Here is an 18311-nt window from a genome sequence, read left to right as displayed (position 1 = left end):
GTATACGCACTGAGTTCTCAATTACACCTGATCATCTTCATTGTTCATTCCATTCGTTTACGTTACCTGTAATTAGGCAGAATCTTCTGTTTCCGCAGTGCAGGCTCTAAACGTAACGTTTTCTCGGTCGATGTCAAAGCTGGGTTTATCGTTCAACCAAGAACTAGTCTTACTAGTTGAGCGAGAGGCTGATTGAGTCCTTTCCTTGAAGAGCTTCGGAAGCGGCATTTATGCTACTTCATTCGCCTTTACTCTGGAGCTAAAGAGTACATTGCTGTGTGGAAAATAGGCTGCTAATGGGATACAGGGTTGTAAGGAATTTTTATTTTTCTCCTGCTACAAAGGCAGGTTCTAAACACTCGTGGTTACACTTTCCCGCGTACACATACTCGGTCGGTCCTTTACATTCCATGTGATGGCGGTCCTTGCTGTTAACTAATCACGTACTTTCCACGAAATGAGGCAAAATTTATCACAGTATGAACACAAATACAAATGGGGTAAACCTCTTACTACTTAGATTTTGCACTGAGAGGAAAGTCAGTGTCCTGGAGGGAAACCATTCCCCCCTTTCAGGCACCCGCTCCTTTTACACAAGATGTTTCAGTTACACAGTCTACCTTGCAACATACAGAAATACAAAGCATTCGTCGTTTGTTTGCTGTACCACATGCACTTATGAAGGCCACCTTTTCCATTTGGGTTCGCCAAAACTCATTAAATACCCAAAACATGGCCTCTATTCACAGAATGCAATTGAAACTGCCTTCGGCAGTAGCAACACAAGAACGCGGTTTACATCCGCACCACATGGCTCACATCTGCGAACCCACAAGTACGCGGCTTAGATCTGCGAGCACGCGCACTTTACAGGGGAGTGAGGCGTCAAATACCCGGGTGGTGGAGGGAAGTGTCCCGTCCCTATGCGACTGCGCCTGCTCAAGAGGCAGGCTACCCTGTATGCCATCATTGCAAGGACGCACTACCTGCGCTCTTTCTTGTATGCAGCCTTGGCCCACTTACTGGGCCTCTTTTTTCACAAATACGTTTAAAAAAAGAGAAACATAAGTGTTTATTCTTGCAGTTTGTGCAGCTGATGTACAAGATAATGGTAAAGGTCGTCTTGTTCGAAAGCCTCCGACGATTTACTGATGCCGTACAGGGTAGACGTTTTTCTAATAAAATTTTGAGGGAAATACGTTACATAAATAAAGAGGGTTACATGTAACGATGCGAAGCCAAATTGCGGCTCAGAAGCTGGCAACTCGTGAAATTATTTTTAGCACTGATGAAAAAATTAATATATCCTTGCTTTTTTTTAGATTTAGCTTAGCGTACTCTCGAGCCAGCGCACATACAATGAACTTGCTTTTTGTGACTACCATATCAGTAAAGCCAGACATGACTAACGCCAGATACTCTGCTACTTCTACAATTTCCTCGCATACAAGGGCTTATATTTTCCATACAATGGACAAGTGCAGCTTCACAAATCGAAGTAAACACACCCAACGAAAGCGCAATTTCAGTAGTATGATCTGGCACAGCACGGCTCATCGATGACAATATGACTTGAAAAGCTATAAATATTGGTTGGTGTTGTGTGATATATTGTTTACTAAACTCGATAAGAAGAGAGTACTAAGAAATGCGATTCTGGAACATTTGTTGGTGCTACAGGACACGCACAGATGCGCAGAAGTTTAATGTGATGCATCAAATACTGTTAAAGCTCTGTCTTTTGCTGCGCAAGGACCGAACTATAATATCTGTCAAACGATGAATGTGCACAAGCCTATGGCATGTTAATAGTTTTAAATCGCAATGTCGAACACAAAATTCGAATGTCCATCGCGCACACGGACTCCATCAGCGTAATACGTTCGCTGCCCTGTAACAAACGGCCTAAAAACTTTGGGGTTAATCTTATTTTTAAGTTTATTCTATCCGCATATACAGCAATTTTCGGTATAACTCTATGCTGGATTCCAGAGCACTATGGGATCGTCGGGAATGAGGTTGCGGATGCAATGGCTGCCGGAGCTGCACTAGAAGGCACACTTGACATAAAAGCAGTACCATACACTGACATGGTCCAGATGGTGTATTCTTCAATGACAATCGTTAGGGTGGGACCAGTGACTGGATGAGGTGAGGCGGAGAATGCTAAATAGAAGGGCGGACGTGTCCTTCCTTGCGAAGGCCACACGTAGAACATCTGTATTTGCAGAAACCGTCTTTGCATCCGCGTCAGCCCAATCGTTACCAGCTAGCCCACAATGGCCTGATACCCACTAAATGGTGAGAACATGTTCTTGTTGCAGTGCCAAGTACTTCTTCAGCAACGCCATAATAAGGGTTTTGCCTCATAACTCCATTTCGGGGCTGGAGTGCTGGCTGTGAGTCACAAAACATGGACCAAGCGTGAAACTAAACGGGAAACTAAACGAATCGTCCCTGATATGGCAACCAACCGAGTAGCAATAGAAGCCTTCTGGTCTAGTATTAATCCTCGGGTAAAACATAGGCTTAGAATTAACATAGCCGCGGTAGTCCTGAATTCAGTGACAGAGCCATCAGTATATGCATGTAGAGTTCCGGCGTACTCGTCTGTCAAGAACACTAGTAAACTGTTGGAGGGCTATTCACGGCAAAGATGACTTTTTCCCACTTCCCGGGATGAAACGGAGGATTGATGGTTTTGATAGTACCCACAGAGGATTATGTAAAACAACCATTGGGGCGAGACCTGATGAAATTGTATGTTGAATACGCAAAAATGGTTGCCGCAAAACTACTTCTCGAGCACGTAGTAAGAGGAGCCAATAATGGATGGAGTTTATGTCTTGTCAAACATCTAAGGTAGACTCGAAGGGGTTTACACAAAAGGAGTGCGTCCATTTAAATTACACGTGCTTCGGCAATTGGGCCAACAATAGAGGTACATATATAGTGGTAGTCCCAAGCACATTTTGAGAGCTTGTACTTGCAAGCCATCGAATGTACGCCGGGAAGAAGTTCGGAAGTTTTAAATGGCTTGCGGGCCGTAACGAAGATACCCCGAAACAGGCTCTTGTACAATTGGAGAAGAGCGCTCCCAGATGAACCCCATCTCATTCTCGCCACGAAGCCAACAACATGCACAAGGCTTGCAAGTTTAGTCTTGAGAGAAGTGATGTGTTTCGTCCAGGACCGACCGCAGTGTACAGTCACCCCCAAATATCTATGATGCGTGGCGTAAGGTATCGGTTTCCCCTCAATGATGATAATATATCGCAGCATCGACTTTCTGTTGAATGCAAGAACGGCGCATTATGCAAGCGCTAAATTCACACCTTAACAGCACTAGTACCAAAACGTCGTTGTTTTCGGCTCGATGTAAACGGGCTCGTAGTGCGGTCGAGCTACACCAATAGTCCAGATGCAGATATCGCCAGCGTACAAAGTTGATCGGACGATTGCAGCCATTTCGTCCATCAGACCCATTAGGGCAATAATAAAGAGTGTGGGGCCTAGTACGCCTCCTTGTGGAACCAAAAGATTAACCTGGTGGCGTACTGTGTCACCGGCAGACGTGGACATGAATATTGTGCGACCAGTGAGTAACTCAACAACCCTGCATAAAGTCGGCCGCCTCCACCCACAATCTTTCAAGCATACGCAATAGCATTGTGGAGCACGTTGTCATAGGTGGCTTTGATGTCAAAAAATTACACACTCTTCCCATGGGGAACCTTCATGAGAATACGAAGCATCATAGTGGTTCTGTGTGGTTCTATTGTGTTGCCGTTAGATGAGTGATCTGGTGTTTAGCAGCGCCAGAGGGAATTACACGTCTGTGTCCACACTGGTGGCAAAGTTACGCCAGTACTGTTGTGTTACGGAAAGTAGGCGGTGGTTCTCGAGGCGCCGAAATTCGTCCATCATGTTCTTGTCGATGTTGTCTCTGTGATATAATCGATAGTCTCTGTCAGCGTCGATGAGGTAAAGGTTTTTGACTTTGGTGCACCGGCTGAGAGCAACGTACACGCCGTCCTCTTCGCAGCTTTGTCTTCTTCTCCTTCTTCTTTTAAGCGGTTCCTCTACAGCGAGATGACGATGTAGGTTGAAAGTGAATCTTCTCGTTATGGATTCTTTGGTTTTGGTTGGCCAATTCCTTTGGGGCCTCCGGCCACAATCACCATCAGAGGAGCTGCCTATGGGGCACGGACGCGTGATATCCTCCAAGGAAGAGATGCTTCGTACCTAAAAACAATACGTCAGTCATTCGGCGATGGATTCTTTCTTGCTCCAATAAAACACCAATCGATGACGCTGTCAATAGAAGATTGTCCTCTTCGGAATCTTGTCATGACGTCTGGGTAAATGTTATGTTTCTCAAGAAACCATTCGAGTCGGGACAGCAGCATTCTCACTATAACCTTTCCGATGCAGCTAACAATTTGTAAGGGTATTAACTTAGCTGGAACCAAACCGATCCCAATCTTGGTGATTTTAACGCTGCTAATCCGCAATGATGTTATCCTTCCAAAACAAAATGAGGCACTCTGCTGGCGCAATCGATTGATGATTTTAACCTCCTGCTTTTAAACCATTCCGGCTTAACCGCAGGAATGGGAACCGGCACAGCCAGGGACACTTCCCCAGGCCCGTATTTATTACTGGGCACCCCGGATGTGTTATGGTAATCTACTGGCGAGAATCTTGGATTGACAATGATATTATCGAACTTACAGTTATTTATCCCGATTATGACATCAAGACAAGAGTCGCCCATCTCCCTAACTGGGATGCGTACTGGAAGGCCAATTCTTCTCCCTCAATAGACCCTAACCAATCTTTATCCAGTGGGATAGATGAAATCATTTAAACAGTGAGTGTAAACACAAAATTTATATTCACTGCCTTCCCGACCTCCAGCGTGGCTGCATACCTTTTCCACATCTGGGAGGCCCGTAGGAGCATCACAAAGCGATATATACGGCAAAAAAGGAACAGCAAGCTCCGGCTCAGAATTCGAGTGCCTAATAAATAAGCCAATCAATCCGCCATTCCCGTATGCAAAAAGAATTGGCTTCAAGTATGTAACAGCCTTCAGGGTACCCGTACCACTAGCAAAACATGGAGTTTACTTAGCCACCTGATCGACCCGCACTCAAGCCAGAGGAACGCAATATGACCCAAACCTTAAGCTCCTTCAATGGGTATCCCCAAGATCTGATTCGAAAACTCACGACTAAATATCTGAACACCTCTCGTAACTTCAACCCAACTCGTTACACAGGAACCACAAACAGTGACTTAGATAAGGATTTGAAACTATGGGAAATCGCAGCAGCTTTGTTCGAATGCAATAAAAATGGCACCCCGGGACGAGACCAAGCCACTTACTGGCCTCTTGCCAACCTGGAAGGTGGCTCGTTCGATCACCTTCTACACCTCATCATTCGCACTGGAGCTCAGGTCACCTCTCTCCCGAGTGGGAGACGGCTATAATAGGATTCCTTCCCTACCCAAAAACGTCCCCTCATCTCGATAACCTAAGACAGATCTCTCTGACCTCCTGTGTGGGCAAGTTAGCGGAAAGAATGATACTGTGGCACTTCTAACCCTTCCTTAAAAAAATGCCTTATACCCGACACAATGTATGGCTTCAGGAAGCATCTCAGCACACAAGATATTCTCCTTGCTCCCGCGACTCGTTGCTCCCCTCGGGCCATTCTTGCCTTTCAAAATAAAAGGGGCATTTGATAATTTACGGAATTGCCCCATTTAATCCCGCCTCAATTAAGCTTGCTGTAGCCACCGTACTTATGCATACACTGCATATTTTCTTACTCCCCGGCAACTAATATTTGTGTAGGTGACGTTAAATGTCAGCCTATTGCTTTAGGGCATCAGGGTACACCTCAACGTGCGGTTCTTTCTCCACTCTTTTTCAATCTCCCCATCCTGGATTAACCCCACATACGCCCCGCACTTAACGCAGACCACTTCACCATATGGACAGACACAGAGTCCATTGGAAACATTAAAGACTACTTTCAACAGGGCACCGACATCGTTCACAACTATACTTCCTTTGTGGGACCGAATGCGCCTCCAAAAAATATCAGCTTTTCACCATCCGTAAACAACCAAAATATTCTATAAGAAGAACGAGTCTGCATCAACCTCGACCGCCATACTATGCGACCCCGCTCCTCCCTTAAGATTCGAGTCCTCGCGATCCAGGCCAATAAACGCCACAATGAAACTTTGTGTAAGCTCTCCAAGGCTTTTAACCAAGTCTCCCCCAATTGTTGGACGTGTTTCTAGCCACCACCGTTGCATGAAGTAAAAACACATGGTCTGAATGGTCGAGTCTCTTCTTATCTCAGGTGACACGTATGTCGAACCGTACGTTACACTCACCAACAGTGACACGGACACCATTGACCGGCTTATACAGAAAGCATTCCAACAAGTGTTTAATCTTCCTGTGAACACGTCTACGTCCCGTCTTTTACAACTACGGTTACACAACATGGTGTTAGAACTCATTGAAGGCCATTTATCTAATCAACATCTCTGTCTCGCCCAAGCTGCAGCCACTCCCTCATAACTGCAGAAGTGATATCCGGGTTCAGCCCTTGCCAAAGGTCTGCACCCCAACCTATAACCTGGCCGCCAAAAAGCACGAAGTCAGCTCACGTGACCACCTAGTGAAAGCGTGCAGATTTCTCTTACATTGACGCTAGCCCCTACCCCAACAGACAGCTTCAAGTAGCCGTAGTGACCCCCAAGACCACACTCGTAGCTTCTCAAACAATCTAGATTTAGTCAACATCGAATGTCGAAGAGTTCGCAATCACATATGCTCTAACTCGTACGAAAAACCCCGTAAAATAAAGCAGCCGGCGCGAGATTTCTAGCCGGAAATCTCGCTCCTGCTGCCGGTCTCAGCATCAACCTTGCAGCAAAGTCACCCTCATTTGGCCTTTTGACCATTCCTAGCTAACGTAACGGGCAATAAACACTCTCACCCGCAAGAATGCGCCATGTCCCTCCAGGCTACTGAGGATTCCGCACCATGCGTCCCTCTACTGATTTTCCAAGATATCTCTGACTACCAGTATGAACGATGGCACTTACCTCCTCCACATCCTAAACTGTCAATAGAAGAAGAATCTCTACTTCGCCGAATGCAGAGCACTACCTTACCTCACCCAGTCCGCCTCCGTCGCATGTTTCCAACTGAATTTCTAGGGTAATGCAACTTCTGTTTACAACGTGGTACTCTTCCCCCGAACCCGAAACTCTTCTCTCTTCCATCCCCATTCCCACCCCTGAGTTGTGGGAGAACCTGGTGACCAGAAGCGACCTGGACGTTCAGGCACTTTTGGCCGCCAGAGCGAAGGCTTCCGCCTCATCACATGGCTTCTTGGGATAAGGAACCACTCCAACTTCACCGGCTCAATAAAAGGTTTTTCACTCACTCATTCACCTCGAGTGTGCGTAGATGCTTGCAGCATCTACGCGGCAAGCACACTAAGCCGGGGTTTACGACGCCTACCACGCGACATAAGTACGTGCGTTTACGTAACCCGCCGCAGTGGCTTAGTGGATAAGGCTTTCTCCAGCTGAGCACCAGGACGCTGGTTCCATTTCCGGCCACGGCGAAGGCGGAAAGCAGGAGCGCCTATGTCTACGAGATTTCGAAGCACGGTGAAGATCACCAGGTGGTCAAAATTAACACGGAGACCTTCACTACGGCGTGCCTCATCACATGCCTTGCTTTGGCGCGTTAAATCCTACAATCAATCAATCCCGTAAGTTGACGGATATATCAGAGCGGCCAACATTCAATATCCAAATTCGGTTATGGTTTAAAATTTAAAATCTGCTAACGAGCTTTCTAGTGACGAGCCTGACACCCTGGTGGCGATGGCAAACCGGAGCAAAGATTGCGGCAGTAGACTCTCACGTCCCCCAAAAGCAACCGTGTCCCGTGCAATAAAGAATCGCATCACAAGCATGTCACCAGATATGAACCCCTTTCCCTGCGTTGTGTTAGGGTTAGCAGATGTAAGGGTACCTCAGCAGTCTACAAATCAAACACCCAAAACTACTTTGCAGGTTAGGAATCTGACAGCATAGGACTTATAACCCAGTTCCTCATTGCAAGCCACGCAATGTCTCCTTTCATATTTGGTGCTCAAGATTCCCAGACAGCGACGATGACCCCCAGTCCCCCCACCCCCTCCCAATGCGCATTAAATCTGGCAGTTCGGTTGTAATTGCACTGCACCATGCGTCATCTTGTCGCTGTCCATGGAGTCACGCCTGCCTATTCTTCCAACATTCGTAAAGTCGTCGCTGCAGATCACCCACCGTTTCCCCCATCACACTACCAGCCTCTCAAGCAGAGATTGTTCAGACCGCGGGCTATACCTCACCGACGACCTCGACTGGGCCGTTTAGTCGAGCAATGGCACTTCCCCACTGAATTCCATGGACTCCTGCTCACTACGGACAAACTGTGCATACCTGTACATATAAGTGCTTTCGGAACACCTATTATCGGCATTTACATGCTGCAGTGTGCTCTTTCGTTCGAAATTGAGATACCGCACCAAACTATCACGCACCTTTCCGGCGTAGGGTAATACATGTGTTGTTATGTCCTTTTATTGCGGAGCACGGTAAGGGGAGCCCTATAGCGACATGATCATCATTGAGTTCGCGAGCATGGTCATTATGATTACCCAGCTGGCAGATAGAACACTCTCAGCACCTCGTCTGGAGAGCCACCCCATTTTTTTCCACCCGCCCTAACAATGGCACAGCCATCACATCTTAAAAATGTAGGCCCGACCATCCTATCTCGTCCGCCGCCTACAACTTCATGAACTAGTAATACAAAGTTTGCCACATTTTCAAAGAAATACCAGAATATGCTTAATTATTGTCATGTGCAATGACTGCATGAAGGTACGCTTAATTGTGAACGTTTACAAGCGCTTCGATCAAGGGAAAAGCCGTCCAATTGCTCAGCAAATCATGCACGTTTACAAAACTTCCCTAACGTCTTCTTCCGAAAACCCGCTTTAGCCACCCTGCCTACCACCGTCTCAAACCCCTGCACAAACGGTGACCCGCATCGTATGCCGCGAGAGAGACCATATGAGCGCAGTAACGACATAAGGCCCCGTAGGAAATGTCATTTTGCCCATGATCTCCTTCATAAGTGCAGTTGACTGATGAAATTCTCGGCAGTGGCTTGCAGCTAACATGCACATAAGCTATCATCACGGTCGTCAATGTCCCACAAAAGCCCCTTCTTGTAGTTATTATAGGCAAGCTTTTTCGTCCGCGGCCCCGTTCAGACAAGGGTAAAGGCCACAGCCCTACGGAAACCCGGTACAATGAAGAATGGCCTATAACCAGCTCATATGTTTTGACGGTGGTCGTGTTGGTCGTCTTGCCCGTTATTTCTCTGGGAAATAGGACGAGCCGCCGAGACCCGTTCTGATGAATTCTTTTTAATCATACATAATGATAATGATGATGGGCATGAGGGAGGGCAGGCGTCATCTTTTTAACAACCCCCCCCCCACGAAAATGGCTACAAGTATCACTGCGCCTTTATAGTCCATGGCGGGAAAGCGGTCCAGTTGGCAGGCATCAAGAATTCAGGTCCGTTTAGGCAAGCAGATTCCGGGACCTCGCCGCTTCTGCTTCCATCGATGAAAACGACGCTTGTTAGCTGCCGAAGCGTAGACCTGTTTTCTCTCTGAGAAGCCCCTGATCTGTGGAAAGGAGTCTCTCTTTTAGGTCGAAACTTCGTTCGCCAGCCGGCAGTCGTTTTGTTCTTCACAGAACCTCACATTACTCGCATCACATTGAAACGCCTTGGATATTTCTCTAGTAAGATAAGCACTATTTTCCTTCGTCGTTTCTTCGGCTTTATTTTCGCCATCTTCTGCAGGCTGCTCACGACTTGGTCTTTCCGCTTCAACTTGCGAGTCCGTATCAAATATTTCCTCTTGTGTCTTGAATGTGTAACGTTGCTAAAAAAAACCGGTCCTAAATTTCTTGTTTTTCGGCGTGGTTTCTGGTATCACCGATCTCGCTGTACCCAGAATCAGTCCGACTTCTTTTGGACTTTTATTGTCCATCGGATTGCACAAGGTATTTGCTGCGCAGAAATCAGTACTCTTGTCATTTGCAGATGATACACCATAAGATTTCAATTCTCCTTTGTACTGGTCTACTTGTTTTTGGATTACCAGATTAATATTTCCGTTTTCGCTGTCCGTATTTTCCCGGCGCTGTCTGATCTCTGACCTAATTCGGGTATTGATGGACATAATGAGAGCCTGCCGTTTAGTTCTGGTCTCGGTTATTTTCATTTCCACTTTAACTTTTTTCGTTATGACCATGACCTCAAATTCAAATAATCCAAACATCACCGATTCGAGCTTCTCAATTTCCACGGTGTTTTCTGCCTCTCGGTTATTCTGGATCAGTGACTCGTTTTGCTCAGTCCGAGTTTCGAACAGGTGAGTCGACTCACCTATGAGTGGTAACGCCACGCGACGAAAGTTTTCTACCTTGCCGATCACATCTGCCAGTTTCTCCCAGCCGATCCGCCGCCGTTGGTATAGGGCCTCCATGGTCCAGTCCGGCGTCACAGACGTTGATGATGAGATCAGACTCACGGGCAAAAGGTCAGCGCGAGCATTCTGGCAGGTACGCACTGGCGAAGGCACATCTCTTGTGTATCGGCAAAGGTGCAGCAGGAATGGGTCCGGTTGGTTTCTTCTTCTTTAGGTGGCCCAACCTTTCTCAACGGTCTCGCTGGTATAGTGGCTTCATTTCTGTTCCCCCAGAGGTGAGAAGGTGGTCCAAAGTAAGCCAAAATCCGCTCGGTGTGGCTTACCTCTGGAGGTCCCTTGTTCCCTGTTCGCCCGGCGGTTCGTCGGAAGCTCGGAGAACGTCGAGCAACAAGTTTTCGGCACCAAAAATGTCGGAAAACGGACGAGCCACCGAGACCCGTTCTGGTGAATTCTTTTTAATAAGACATAATGATAATGATGATGGGCACGAGTTAGGCGAGGCGTCATCTTTTTCAACCATTGCCACAGCCGCTGGTTTTCGCCCGCTCGATACCAATTAAACGACTGTTTCCTAAACTCAAATAATAGCCAGTCTGATACCAGTTACAAACTATCGCACCAGCAGAGAATGTTTCGCTTTCCGCAGCCCAGCCGCTCTAACTCGCCAACCAACTAGGGATGCCCCGACACAAAATAATTTTGTTGTGGGGATTGTGTTAGTAAGCCGTCTGTTGAACAACTAATTTAGAACATCCCCAACGAGGCATCCTAAAAAAATCAAGTTTCACTGTTCAGGTTTGCCTTTCCTTGCTTCGCGCCTCTGAGCAAGCCTGCTATCGCTCCGCTGTATCAGCATTGCTACCATTTGGCCAATGCACGTGTATGGATCGTATGTTGAGTGTGTATTGTTCGATGCACTTCATTTTTTGTTTTTTTTTTCGGCATCCTTCATTGGGTATATTTTACAAGCCATGGAATCAACCAACCAGTTGCTAGTCTGCGCTGTGTGTTGTCGTTTCTTGTCCGGTAATATTGTGCTGTTTTGAATTTGAGTTAGAAAATTGAGCGAGGGCAGTTCCAACTGGTATTGGCTGCACTAACAAACACGACCCAAAATCCCCAATTCAAGCTGCCCACGAGCGAGACTGTTATCGACATAAAAGTGGAAGGCACGTCCTTTGAAATGTTGACTGATAAAGGAGCGCGTATTGTCATTATGAATGCTAAACTACGGACCCGGTCACCAAAGAGCTGACGACGGCCGTTTTTATGTTGAAAACTCCGACGGTGGTATACCGGCGATCGCTGGAAGGTGCAGCTTTTACCTCCCGCTCGCCCGCCACAGCACCATGTTTTTTTAATTTAGCACAAATTGCGCCAGGGCGTGTTCTTTTACTGTGATTTTTTAAGTACCATGCCGGAATCATCGATTACATTACAGGTCTCCTTCGACTTGACCTGCCAACTTCTGAAGATTTATTTCGCCGTGCTTGTGTCCATGAAAACAAATTCGCTCCCCAAATCAAGCTGCCACTCATTTCCTCCTCACTACGACTACAGCTCTTGCTGACGGCTACTACCTGGCCACTTCCATCGTGGAGGTTCTTTAGACGCGATATGTTGCCCTGCCCCACACTGTTCTAAAGATTACCAGGCCTACGTGTTCTTGCCCCTCCTCAACTCTGAATTCCATATGGACATCCTTCCCGGTAAAATTACCATCGCAACCACTACCCCCTTAGGAGCAGATAAAATTTCTCCATTTGCTTTATACAGTGCCCCAATGCAACAACGTGGCTCAAACCCTCGACCTGCCGCTCCAGATTAAATTGCACCAATCATTCACCGAGTATATCTGCAGCTCAACAACCCAACTGCGCCTTCTTTTGTCATCATTCGTTGACTTTTTTACTTCTGTTACAAGCCTTTATGGTAAATCACAACTGTTACGCAACGCATCGGTACAGCTTATGCCCGGCCTATTTATCGCCAGACGTACCGTGTCTCTCATAAAGAGCAAGGCGTTATCTACCCAAAGGATGAGAAAATGCTCGTCAAAAACATTGAACCATCGTATAGACCACGGCTTTCATATATTGTTTGTGTGAAAAAAAAAGTTGGCCCACGGCACTTCTGTTGACAACTGCTACTTGGCCCTGTTACGCAGAAAGAAGGTAATCCGCTCTCTGGAATCGACGATGCCTTCGATTGCCTTTGCGGGTTCCAATACTTCTTACTTAATCACGTCTCTCACATTATTTCCAGATTTCAGTCAATGTGAGCAACCGAGCAAATACCGCTTTTGTCATTCAGGACGGCCAATACCAGTTTAAGGGAATGCCGTTGGAATGCGCACCGCGTGAGCCACCTTTCAGTGCATTATGGACTGTATCTGGCGCTGACTCAAATTAACGATTTGCCTCTGCTATCTTGATGACATCATTGTATTTTGTCCTTCATGCGAGCCACATCTCCATTACCTGCGTGAAATCCTTGATCATTTTCGTCGGGCGAACCAGCAGCTGAACTCGGTGGAATGTCGGTTTGCCGGGCAAAACTTATCATTTTGTTCCAACTCATCGACGCTCATTCAGTGCAGCCCCATCCCGATTAGATCAGACCAGTCAAGGGCCACCGTGGGTCCCGCTCACAGAAAGACATACGCAGTTTCAGTGCCCTTAGCCAGTATTTCAGCCGTATTGTGAAATACTTCGCTGATATTACCCTTTCTTTAAGCGACCTCCAATGTACGCTCCCCTTTCCGTGTGGTCATGAACAGGTCAAACCCTTCAGCCCGGAATTTCATCTCTGCATGACATCACACATCTTAGCCCACTTCGATATGCCCACTCACACCGAAGTCCGGAATGACGCCAGGGGCCATGGTATTGCAGCAGTTTACGCTCAGCGCAACGCGAAAATGGCAAGGATTTTGTGATCTCCTACTCCAGCCACCTACTTGTGAAAGCGGAAAGAATTTATTCCTTCACACAACTGCAGTGTTTGGCTTTGCGCAGGTACGTGTGCGGCAGACCGCATTTCGTAGTGACGGATCATCACTCCCTATGTGGGTTTGCGTCACTGAAACAGCAACAGGCCGCAACACGGTAGTCGGGCTATCCACCTACAGTAGAAATTTTAATCTGTCGCACAGTAATCCCCACCGCCTGCACAGAAAGCCCACTGTCTGTCACACAAACCCATCGAATGTCCTGCGCCGAAGTGTTCCGTCGCTTTTTTTGCTTCAGTATTGGCAATTTCCTCTTTCTTCGAACTTGCGGAAGATTAGCCCCAGAATTCATTTTTGCGACCGATCATTGCACGCCTGAGTAATGCCCCTCAGGACCCATCACTACGATTCTTCCAACCAAAGAATGGTGTGCTCTATAGGTCAAACATCCGCCCGGAAGGTCCCGATCTGCTACCTGCTGTGCCTGATCGTATTCGTTTGGACTTCCTCAAGAAACCGCAGGACCAGGGCTTTACTTTTCTATACGGCAATACGTCGCCGCCTGCGAGATGCGCCAACGCAAAAACCCCGTAAATGCCGATCGCCGGCCATCAGAAGCCACTGGACAATTTGAAGCATGTTCTCGCGTTGGTGTAAAGAGGGTATTCCTCTTTCCCCAGTCTGCGAATGTAAATCAGAAACTTCCAGTGGCTGCTGTTTGTGCGACACGTTATCCAATAACACGGCCCCTTGCTACAAGCCGGGCTCCTAAACAAGGTGACCTTACGTGCTGGCGTTCCCCGTCAGGTAATGACTTACCGGGAACGAAAGTTCCTGGGGTGAGTAGTTTACATCTTCCTCTATTGCATGGCAACCCATAATTTTGCGATTTTCTGCCATCCGGATACCTACGATCTTACGAACGCTTGAACGTAACTTTACACAATTGATTTTTTCTATCTTTCGAATGACCAGTGGGAATGGGATATTCTTTTGCCTTTCATTTCATTTGACCATAACTCAATCTATTACGATACTGTCGAATTTTCTCCGTTTTCCATATCTTCAGTGACCAGCTGGCCTTATCCCAGGGCACCTCACTCGAAACAAACCATGCCTTCTTCTGGATATGCACAAGATTTTATGAGCCGGGTTGACTTGGCCTGCAGCACATTGCGCGCAAGCCTCACTGCTTTCCCGGATTCCCCGAAATTACGTTACGATGGCGACGCTGCACACGTCACTTTCGCCCGGATCCCTCGCTGTGCGCTGGGGTCATGAACGCAAAGTACGGCGTTCTATAAGCTTCCCGCCCGATGGCCCCACCGTGTCTGGTACCAAGTGAAAGAGGTGATCAATAACATCATCTGTGTCGTTCCGTCTGACTCATCCTGCCATGAGAAAACTGATGTAGTTCACGTCGTCCGTATTAAGCCCTCCCGTTCACAGCCAACACTTACTTGAAAAAACAACCACCCAGTGACGCGAATTAAAGTAAAAAAGCAGTACAAGCGCTGACTAACAATTGGGGCACTTTATTGAGCAATATAATTGAGGACACAAGTGAAGACTCAAATATACGATAAATGAAAAAGAAAAGAAAATGATTAGAAAACCGGTAAATAATGAGCGATGTACACACCGCTAAGGGCAACATTTTCTCCGACACCCGCCATCTATGCAGTCAAGTTCCTTCTGTAGAAATGCAACAGTTCTGCACTGCCAGCACCACGACGGTGGCCCTACGGGCGCAAAGCTATCTAAGAAGACATCTGATACATTCGCTCTACTGTACACCCCGTGCGCTGCGCCGGAGTGGGCTCATCATCAAGGTGGAAAGAGGAAAGCAAGGCTGACAATGACGTGAGTGTAGTTCACTCTCTTGCTCAGGCTGCGTTCTTGTGGACTGCACGTTTTGTAAACAGACACTTGCGTGAAATTTCTGGAAATACACCATTGTAAATACCGCTCTACCCCGCACCAATATGGTTCAGTGGAAGTGGTAACCAGCGATGTCTGGTTGAGCCATCCTACTTCATGCAATGATGAGTATACTATTTGTTAAATAATCTTTCATTCGTCATAATTGAGTGGTTACGGTGGAGATGCGCACAAAACTCCTGTAAATATACATGCTCCTCCCAGGTGTGCATGTTGTGAGAAAATGCTCTAAATTGTGCTTTACTTGAAATAACCGGAAAGAAATGCCACCAAGATGGTGCGCTGAAGGACAATTTCTCATGATAAGTATTTTATTGTAGGTCTTAGGGATAGGCAATAATTTCAGTTGTAGATAACTAATATTGTCTTCAACAGGATACGTGTGGCTTGAGAAACTCCATACAGACGACGACTGCTATGCTACCAGAAAAAACTGAACTGAGTTCTTATTCAAGAGCGCAGCTTTTTAAACAAACCGTGCTTGCATAAGTTTCGTGGGAAAATGACATTAAATTTGTTTTTGAGAATTTGACGAGAAGCATTGATAACAAAAAATGAATATATTCACATGCTAATCAGAGTCAGCCACATATGGTAAGCACTACGCCGTACGCCGCAAGGTATGACACGGCACTTTCCAGGTCAGTTGTAATTATAGGTTTAGGCTACCATGCCTCGTAGTTTGGAGATTAAGTCTACCGGAACACGACACCTCAAAGCATAAAGCAGTGGCAACAGGTGCTTTGACGGTGATATAGGTAGCATTTCACCGACAACACTCGAGATTGATGCGGTGAACATGCTCTAGATAGACCTGCTTACAGTATAGAATAAGGATAATGTTGAGCCTGTAGATCCAAACACGATGCTGTGACCAGTGAACCAAATGTTTTTACGGAGCGTTGTTGGTGATGGTGATCAGGGTGAGATAAGGTGTAGGTGAGTTCTTAGCAATAGAGTTAAGTATACACCTCAGAATGTGTAATTGATGAACACTATGTTGTAGGCGGCCCTAGGATGCTCCTCCTTGTAAAAAAAAAACAAAGCACTGAATTGACAAAATTTTTACAGCTAATGGTGGCAGCAGATTTCCGGGAAAATGGCCGCATGTTTGCCAAATACGGTATGTACCAGCCTAATCCCTAGTCCTTCAGCATGACAAAAATGCCTATTGGTCTACGCATGACTGATGCGAAGACATTTTATTTGGCAAGACGTGTACCACTACTTCGAAGAGGGCCTTAGGGTGCAGGAAACCTGGCCGTATAAAAATTACCTGTACGTATCACAACTTCAGCAGAATCGGTGCTATAGAATATTTGGAAACACATAAAATTATCAGAAACGTCTATCGGTAAAAAACAACAAATATCCGCACACTAAATGAACTATTCTCTGGACAAACTTTTTGCCCTCAAATGCTACAAACACCACCAAACAGCGTTTGAGTGAAGAGTTTTTGCACTGTTCGGTTTTCTGTCAATGCATCCCCTGCTTTCCCCTGCGTACTCCCTGTGAGGCGGCTTCTTGAGGAGACGTACGCATTGGAGACTCGCGGACTCCTCGTGTAATCTAAATTTAACGGAAGTGTTACTGGAAACTGCCAATAACTCGTTCACGACTACGCAAAATAGCTTAACCACAAACCGAGGGAACTTCCGAAGGTTCCAACAACATGAATAAACCAGAAGAGAGCGATCAACAGGTTTACCCTCTGGAGCAACACTTGGTATCTCACCGGACGCAACCTGATCCTGACGCAGCCACGTATATTTTTGTTGGGGGCATACGTCCCTCAGTTGGCTTAAGACAGTATTGCAGCAACGCTTCAGATGACAACTGCAAGCTGGCTATTGCCTCAGCTGAGCCTTTTATTCAGAAAATGTCATTATAAAAGGTGATTGTGAGCTGTCCGAAAGTAGAGCATATACATCTATCCCAAGAACCACAAGAGCAAATGGCTCTGCAACCCTTCTGTTTCTAGAAGACGGTAAATTATATTGCCAACAGCATGATTAGAAACAGGTTCTATTTAGAGGACTGCGCGTAGACAGTCAGGTGGATAACAAATTAGGAAAACAAATTATCAGATTCGTACGTCGAGTTTAGGCCGAAACATTTTACAGGCATTTTATTGAGAGCTTCATTGTAAGTTTTATGCTTATACCATGCGCAGCGTCTTTTTGCATTTTCCTAAATAGGAAGTCATCTTTTCTCCAGTCACAACATTTCGCGTCTCCAACACGCACCTTGATTGCGTGAGAACTGAACAGGAGAAAACAACAAGCAATCAACCATTATTTGGGGACCTGCAGGGTGGAGTAAGCAAGAAATCAAACCTGCTCTTTAAGAAGAATACTCTCAATACAGGAAACATTTCTACAATACCAGTTGTGTTGAAATAAATTTCCCTAGTCAAAACTGCTTAGCTCTTGGGAAAATTATGCAATCGCACAGACGTAGGTTCCATACAATAAAGCACCCAGATACAATTCCGACTATGAGAAGCGTTTTTTTTTTTTGAGGAAGGTACGTTTATAAAAAAATTATAATCTTCACATTCGCCATGTGAAAACTTATTGTATGAAGGCCTGTTTTCTGCAGGGCTTGTGGGTCTGAGATCTGTGTCACAATTGAGACATATAAATCTTTCTTTTAAAATGCCACAAAAAAAGACACCGTGACACCAACAGTGGCTTAGAAGCATTTAAGAGTCATCAGCAATCTGAAAATCCGGTGAGACGAAAATAAGAGGTGAACATGGTGTGGCTGTTGGGAGAATCTAGAACCAAATGGGGCTACCGGGTGTACGTTTCGAA

This window comes from Haemaphysalis longicornis, unplaced genomic scaffold, assembly GCF_048455015.1.
Source record: "Haemaphysalis longicornis isolate Haplotype H1 unplaced genomic scaffold, Haemaphysalis longicornis Haplotype H1 scaffold_11, whole genome shotgun sequence".
NCBI classification, from domain to species: Eukaryota; Metazoa; Arthropoda; class Arachnida; order Ixodida; family Ixodidae; genus Haemaphysalis; species Haemaphysalis longicornis.
The sequence above is the reverse complement of the archived record's forward strand: the minus strand, read 5'-3'. Positions refer to the sequence as shown.